This window comes from Salminus brasiliensis, chromosome 1 (assembly GCF_030463535.1).
Source record: "Salminus brasiliensis chromosome 1, fSalBra1.hap2, whole genome shotgun sequence".
Lineage (NCBI taxonomy): Eukaryota > Metazoa > Chordata > Actinopteri > Characiformes > Bryconidae > Salminus > Salminus brasiliensis.
Window position 1 is genome coordinate 13,740,070 of NC_132878.1, and position 8,910 is coordinate 13,748,979.

Sequence of the window (8,910 nt, forward strand, 5' to 3'; positions counted from 1 at the left end):
GTTGGGCTTAGGACTGTGACTCCCCCTACAGCAGAGGTCAGTAACCCACATCAGGGGTCAGTAACCCATGCCCTTATAGGAAAAATCCAACCATTCTTTGGTTAGTACACTAGAAGTATGTACATTTTTGGTGCAGAAATAAAATAGTCAGGACTGTTATGTAATAGCTGTGAGGTTGTAAGATAATGACAAAATGGAAATACCTTAAGTTCCAAGGTAGTTTTGCCAGTTTATTGGGTGAAACCACTGGACAAAACAATTTTATGAAAGTGAAGAAAAACATAAATAAAGACAAAAATCATGATAAACATAAGAATGTTTTTAATGAATTAAAAACCCCATCACCACAGTAAAATCTAAGTGTGCTCTCAGCTTCGTTCTTTCTCCCAACTCCTTCCAGACAATCAAAAATGAGCTTATTTCTGTACAAACCGACCTTCCTCCAGCCTGAAATCCCCTATATTTTCTAAGGCCCCTTAGGCCCAATTACCATTCGCCACCACACACTCAGCTTTTACCCCCCATATGGAAACATAGAACATACACTGTGGAAGAAAGTACTTTGAGATGAAAGGGGTGAAATAGTGTATGTGTAATAGTGTGTATGTGACGTGGAAATGTGTGTGTGATGTACAGACTAACAGCCTAACTTGTTTTTGCATAGATTATTCTGGCAAAAGACAATGTAAAGATAATTCCAAGGCAAATGAAACATCTAATCCATCATGTTCTACTAACTGGTACATTATGATCCATGCTTATATATATTAACTTTAATAATACTGTTTTTAATGATTATACTTCTGATTCTCTTATACTATTGAATAACATAAAGTTGGATGGGCAAGATCCCCAGATCTCTTACAAGGTAAATATTGTTTTCCATTCTAGGTCCCACATTTTTATTGGAGTAGTATATGATTTGCAAGCAGGACTGAGCTCCCACTGTAGACAGACAGGTCAGTTCAGAAATGGGCAGTACTCCAAATACATATTGTAAGACTTCAGGTTTATTATGACTGATGTCTGATCTCTGAATACTGCAATGGCAGCAGTAGTTCTATGTGAATGGTTTATTCCACTGCTACAAAGCAATGGTTAAGCATTGCACTGTATAGCATGGCATAGCAGAGCAAGCTACCCAGAATACACATTTGCTTACACTAATAAATATAAATGTAATGGAATAAAACATTGGACATCATTTAGTGAACCGAGTGAATTGTTTGGTACCAGCTAACTACCTCTTTACACACTCCATCTCTTCATAAGAATTAATGACTGCCCACCTGTTAGACCTGACGCTGATGGAAGACTGAGAGTCTGGGTCTCCGACTGCCTGCCCCAGACCAAGTTAGCTACAATCCACACTTTCAAACTACATGTCTATGTCATCCTGATATGCCAGCACTTGGATATATGATGGAACTAATTCTGCTTTACTATTACTATTACTTCTGCTAAACATGCACTATATGGACAAAAGTATTGGGACAACTGCTCATGTATTGTTTCTGAAATCAAGAGTATTTAAAAAAAGAGTTTATCCAGCTGTTGTTGTAGTAACTATGCGTACTGTTCAGCGATGGCTTTCTACTAGATTGCGGAACATTCCTGTGAGAATTTGATTGCATTCATTGACAAGAGCATTAGTAAGATTAGGATGTTGGATGATCACTACCCTTCCTCTCCCCCAACTCCTCAACCCATCCCAAACGTTCTGGAGGGAGCACTATTATTCCAGAGAACAAAGTTGCACTGCTTCACAGCTCAATACTGGGGGGCTTCATCAGAATCAGAATCAGAAACAGATTATTATACCCTCTATGCTTGGCCTGGTGCCAATAGGTTCATGTTTTTCTGCTCCAGAGAGACAAGCTGTGTCAGGTGTGTCAGCAATGGGTGCAACTTAAAGTAGCTGATTGCATTCATTAGCAGGGTGTCCAACAACATTTGGACATATAGTGTATACATATTGTATATGGGTTATATCAGTAGACCTAACCATAACAATGGACCTATGTAGTGTTATGGAGACCTAGCAAAGTTTCTTCCTCCAGCTTTGGGGAGTCTTTTCATTGCCACTGTTGCTCTTGGCTTGTTCCCTTGGGCTCACATTTTATTGCTTGATATTTTTTGGTCTGGATTACTGTAAAGCAGCTTAACAGGGACATAAAATTGTAAAAAACAAAAAAACAAAACAAACAAAAAAAACTATGCTATATAAAAAAAATGACTTAACTGGACTGTTTACATTGATGTTGTTTGCCCTAAAGAATTGAAATTAACATTATTGTACACATTTAACATTGTTTCTATTAAAAGCTTTAAATTGACTTGATGAAAATTCCAATCCATGTGTTATCTTCTATGGTTTCTACCTTCAATAAAGACTGTCGCTGTACAGTGTGGTGTGTACAGTGTGTGGTGGCTTTTAGGTTCTTTGGCAGTTGAATGGTGTAACACTCACATGTCTGCGTTGCTATGAGACCAGCAGTAAACGCAGCATATAGCCTGCTCACACTTAAAGAGAGACTAGTTAGCAGCCATACATTAAACAAGCATTATAGCTTGCATAAGGTGCTTAGCAAAGAATTGTTTTGGCCACATGTCTCCAGGCTTCTGGGGAAAGGTTTGAGAGTCCTGAGCATGGTGGCTTTGGCGTTGCTGGAAGTCAAACTCATGACCTCCTGATTAGTAGGGAGTGAAAATGCAGAAAGACATTTTGAAAACTCTCCTACAGTGCACACTACATAAACAAAAGTATTGGGACACCTGCTCGTTCATTGTTTCTTCCAAAATCAAGGGCATTGAAAGTAGTTCATCCTGCTTTTGTTGGAATAACTGTCTCTACAGTCCAGGGAAGGATTTCTGCTAAATTCTGGAGCATTGCTGTCAGGATTTGATTGCAATTAATTACAAGACCGAATATTGAATATTAGTTGTCATTCTATCATTCCAGGAAACACAGTTCCACAGCTCCACAGCTCACTGCTGGTGGGTTTTACACCCTTCTAGCCCATGTCTGGTGGTTGGTGTGGCGCAACAGATAACACCACTCACTACCTGCCACTGAGCTTCCACACCATGTGGGAGGCTGGGGTTTGATTCCTGGTCTTGGTGACTATGCTGTGCTACATCGATAAGAGTCCTTGGGCAAGACTCCTAACACTACATTGGCCCTCCTCTGTAATATGAGTACCCTTGTAAGTCGCTCTGGATAAGAACCTCAGCTAAATGCCATAAAGGTAAATGTAAATGTCTGGCATTTGCTCCAGAGAGTCCTATTCTACAAGCAATAGTACTAGTACTTTACTAATCAAGCTGTGTGTGTGCATTTGCACATCTGTGTCAGCAAAACGGGGTCAACTTAATGTAGCTAAATGCATTCATTAGAAGGTGTGTCAACAAACATTTGGACACATAGTTCACTTAAAATAACAATTCTTTATTTAAGTGCTCTGTCTGACCATAATGAAGGATTTGAGCACAGACCTCCTTCAGTTAATTTACCTTTTCATTTGTCGACACAGAAATGTAACTTTTTGGCTGTCTAAAGCCCATTTCACACCAGACATGCATGAGCAAACCCCTCCTATATCAGTCATTGAAGCCTTTGCAATACACTTTGGGTGCAATATGCTCCGGGTGCAATATGCTCTGGGGTTATTTTTGATGCCTGCCATGTGCAATATTCTTGCAGTTTATATACAGAAACAAGTACAAGTACAAACACGTGCAAATATAAGTACAAAATGCAGTATTGCAAGCTTATATATATGCAAAACTCAATATAGGATAATAAACATCTCAACAAGCAGCTATTCTAGAGCTGAAAGCAAGTATTCCATAACAATAAGCTATTTACCTGATACACCTGATACATTAAATAATAACTGAGGCTTATTGAAAAAGCTATGCTCACATTTAGTGCACATAGCATACAGGGATACAGGGACAACATTGCCCTTTGTAGCCTGTATTCTTATCATGAAAAAAACAGGATCCGCTGGCCCCTCGCAACACGTGTGCTGTGTCTAGTGTGAAATGAGGAGTGTCATGAAAGCATTCTGGCGCACCCTGTGCATTATGTCTGCTGTGAAATAGACTTAGGTTCCTCCATAAGTTCCAATCTTCATCCAATCTGGCAACATCGGGCATTTGAGGGTCGGGAGCCCAGGAACCCTGCCTTGGCTGGAGGCTCTATGTGATAAAAGTTAGGAAAAGATCATGGCCTGTGAGTGGAATTTGACAATGATGAATTTAGGGGGAAAGGGAATGCTGAAAAGACATTCAACAAAAATGGAAGCAATTCAATTCAGCTTAAAGTCATTTCAGAACATTGTCAGCACATATTTTATTTGTTAGCTTTCTGCACAGCTTTATTTGAGCACAGTATACATGCTAAAGCTTATTATTTAGTAATTCCACAGACAGCAATGTAAACTGGCTCAGCTATAGTAGAGAGAATCGGAACAGTAGGCCTGCTGGGAGGCCCTGTTCCGTTGCTAAAGTTGCTAGCTACTATTTCATTCTTACGGCAGTTCTGTCATCCTACTGTTGTTCTCACATACAGTATGTCCTTTGATGGGGTTGTAGGGCCTCAGCCTACTTCGGGCGGAGACAATGTTTGCCTGGATTTGGTGAACAATGTGACGTTATTGTGGGAAAAAAATGAACAACCAGAGAAAACGAACTAGCATTAGAAACTTGCCATCCTCAACCCTTGATCTGTTCAAGGGTCTCACATACCACCTGTGGCTTAGTTGCCTTCTTCTCTTCATAATGACAGAGTAGCCAAAGCAGTTCTTAATCCTTTATCCTTCTAGCATTTGTTTAAACGCTTCCGAAACCTTGCATATCACCGTAGCTAGAACTGTGATAATAGTTTACTAGTTGACATTTGGAATTTAACATTGTAAAATGTCACAGTCAGACATCACCTGCAGGCAAAGCCAGCTTGTACAACACTTGTAAACGTCTGAGCGCCTTAGCATTTATCCTGTGCCTTAGTCTAGTGAACTAGTGTCATGCTACAGGCCTATACCAGAAACTCCTAATCTCTAAAGACTGACATGGTCTACATATATGCTAGCTACCTGTGTCCAGCTAGCTTTTGCTAGTTTCTCACATTTCCCTAGATAGAGCCTTAGTGGGCAGACTTAATTAGCCTAGTGAGCGAGCGCCTTCATAGAGGCTGTGCCAGAAATGTCAGAAAGACTAACATGGCTCAAATAGGTATTAGCTCACCAATGAACCACTGGTACTATATTAAAATAACTATTTAATTCTAAATGATATTCTGGCATCCGACTGCCAACTCAGACTAACAAATTGGCCATTGCACTCACACAATTAAAGTTCATTTTAAGGTTTCAAGATATACTTGCCATTTCTAATGCACCTCCTGATGCATTTGAGCCCAAATACAGTCATTTACAGCTCCCGCTCCAGTGTTCACTGATTAAAACTGATTAAATTAAAATTAAAAAGATTAAATCTGTGGAGCCAATGGCAGCCTTCCTCTAAAAGAATGGAGGGGAGCAGGCTAACCTGTCAGCCCCTGCCCATTCATGCATGTTGTATAGTACATTGGTAAGCGCCGACTGGTAACCATAGCAACAGTAAACCAACAAGGAATGTCTGCAGAGCTTCTAGCGATTGTACTGTACTGATTATACTCGTACACTGTTTGTCAGAGAGTAGCTGAACACACAACGGAAGAGGATCGAAGGGGAATGTAAAGGTAAATGACAAGACAGAGCTAACAACAAATGATGAATGGTAAATAAGCATCTCTAAAGGCCTAAATGGTGTCACTTGCTTTTAATGAGATCTAGTTTAACAGGATACTATTTGTATGGTTAAACTCAAACCATAATTTATGTATGCAATATAAAAGCAAATGACTGCTTAATATTTCAGACGGAATTTCTGTGGACTGTGCAGACTATCCTAAAACAATAGGTCCAACATTATAAAGCGAAATAGAAGCTTCTGTGTTGAATATTGTTATGTAATGGCGCTGGTGGCCAATAGCAGCCAGTGAATTTGTGGTTAAGTGGCTGCCCTCATCATCACTTGCAGATTACTTAAATAGATCCAGTATCACACAGTTAGTACCAAGCCAGCAAAAGTATCTTGCACTTGCTTAATGCCAGTAGTGCAGCAAAAAAAATTACAAGCATATATAATGAACAGTGGGTAAAAAAAGTATTTAGTCAGTCACCAATTGTGCAAGTTCTCCCACTTAAAAAGATGAGAGAGGCCTGTAATTGACATCATAGGTAGACCTCAACTATGAGAGACAAAATGAGAAATAATGGTGGAAAATAAGTATTTGGTCAATAACAAAAGTTCATCTCAATACTTTGTTATATATCCTGTTGGCAATGACAGAGGTCAAATGTTTTCTGTAAGTCTTCACAAGGGTGGCACACACCATTGCTGGTATGTTGGCCCATTCCTCCATGCAGATCTCCTCTAGAGCAATGATGTTTTGGGGCTGTCGGCGGGCAACACAGACTTTCAACTCCCTCCAAAGGTTTTCTATGGGGTTGAGATCTGGAGACTAGGCCACTCCAGGACCTTGAAATGCTTCTTACAGCCACTCCTTTGTTGCCCTGGCAGTGTGCTTGGGATCAATGTCATGCAGAAAGACCCAGCCACGTTTCATCTTCAATGCCCTTGCTGATGGAAGGAGGTTTGCACTTAAAATCTCACAATACATGGTCCCATTCATTCTTTCATGTACACGGACCAGTTGTCCTAGTCCCAGAGAAACAGCCCCAAAGCATGATGTTGCCACCCCCATGCTTCACAGTTGGTATGGTGTTCTTTGGTTGCAACTCAGCATTCACTCTCCTCCAAACACAACAAGTTGTGTTTGTACCAAACAGCTCTACTTTGGTTTCATCTGACCATAAGACATTCTCCCAGTACTCTTCCGGAACATCCAAATGCTCTCTAGCAAACTTCAGACGCGCCGGGATATGTACTGGCTTAAGCAGAGTCCCTGGCGGCGTAGTGTGTTACTGACGGTAGCCTTTGTAACATTGGTCCCAGCTTTGTGCAGGTCATTTACTAGGTCCCCCCGTGTGGTTATACTGTCTGGGATTTTTGCTCACCGTTCTTGTGATCATTTTGACCCCACGGGCTGAGATCTTGCGTGGAGCCCCTGATTGAGGCAGATTAGCAGTGGTCTTGTAGGTCTCCCATTTTATTGCTCCCACAGTAGATTTCTTCACACCAAGCTGCTTGCCTATTGCAGATTCATTCAGATTCCAGTCTTCCCAGCCTGATGCAGGTCTACAATTTTGTTTTTGGTGTCCTTCGACAGCTCTTTGGTCTTCATCATCGTAGAGTTTGGAGTGTGACTTTTTGAGGTTGTGGGCAGGTGTCTTTTATACTGTTAACGAGCCATTAATACAGGTAATGAGTGGAGGACAGAGAAGCCTCTTAAAGAAGAAGTTACAGGTCTGTGACAGCCAGAAATCTTACTTGTTTGTAGGTGACCAAATACTTATTGTCCACCATTATTTGCAAATAAATTCTTTAAAAATCAGACAATGTGATTTTCAGAACTTTTTTTCTCATTTTGTCTCACAAATCGCACAATTGGTGACTGACTAAATACGTTTTCTCCACTGTATAAACTGCCACGGTTGGCAAAAACAACTGCCACTCACAAGACAAGAAAATCACTCATGGACCACTTCATCCCACAGACGAATTAACAGTGAATGCTCACCCAGAATTAACCTGTGTTTCAAAGCCTTTGTGAAGCTATTCATAGATCTGAGTATGGGATGTTTGACTGTGTTAAGTTGATAGCCAAGGATGCCAACCAATTCTTGGCAGTGTTTTTGAAAATGATTGCCAGATCTTGTCTCCTTCACTGCTACCATTCTCATGTCCAACAGACTAGCTCTTTCCACTTAAAATATTCACCACAGAATACAATCTACATTTGACTATACTGGATGGATCTTATTATGATTCATTTCCACATGAATAAAATAATTTCACATTCAATGACTTTGGTGCTCAGTTTTTTTCTTTTGTTTTTAAGGTCTTCTAATAACTGTGTTGATGTAATGATCTTGTAAATGTCAGGCCCTCATTATTGTGCCTTCCCGTGGGGCGATCCCGGGTCGCCGCCCACAGGCCCATACAAGGACTTCCGGATCATTACGTGTTCATTTCGTGTTCATGTGTTGCACCTGGGACTGGGAGCATTTAAGGAACCTCCCTACAGATAGTCACTGTCATGAATTGAATCTCCATGTGTTTGTTGCGTGATCCTGTTGGCTGGTATCTTGACCTGTTCAAGTTATCTTCAAGTCATGTTCTTGAGTCAAGTCCATTACATCGCGTCCAGTTCATGCTTCCTGGTGGCTCAAGCTCACGAGGCAGTTTCACGACATACTCAGGTTGGGCTTGCCCTGGTATCTAGTTCAGCCAGCTACCCCTTTGTTTACATAAAGCGGGGCTCTAATTCTCAGTTCTAGTTTCACTTTAGTATTGCCCAAGCACGGCTTGTGGCTGTGGCTTGTGACTGTGGTTTCCCAAACGAGGCTTGCAGTTTTAGTTCTGTTATTACTCCTCTGTCTCCCAAGCTAGGCTTGGTTTTCGTTTGTCCCCTTCCCACGTTCTGATTTTGGTAGTTTACGGATCTATCCCCTGTCGCTCCCTGCTCCTCCCAGTCCCAGGTTTGTTGTTTTCACTGTTTTGTTTGTCACATTCTGTTTGTGTTCCTGTTTTGCCTCTTAAATTGCTGTTCCTTGGTTTCACTGCACCTTATTTTGTATCCCTGTTGTGTTTTAATAAATCTTGCTTAGTGACATCTCTGCGAGTGTTCTTCTCGTCTTTGTCTGGCCACACACGCTGTGACAGTAGAAATTTATGTGA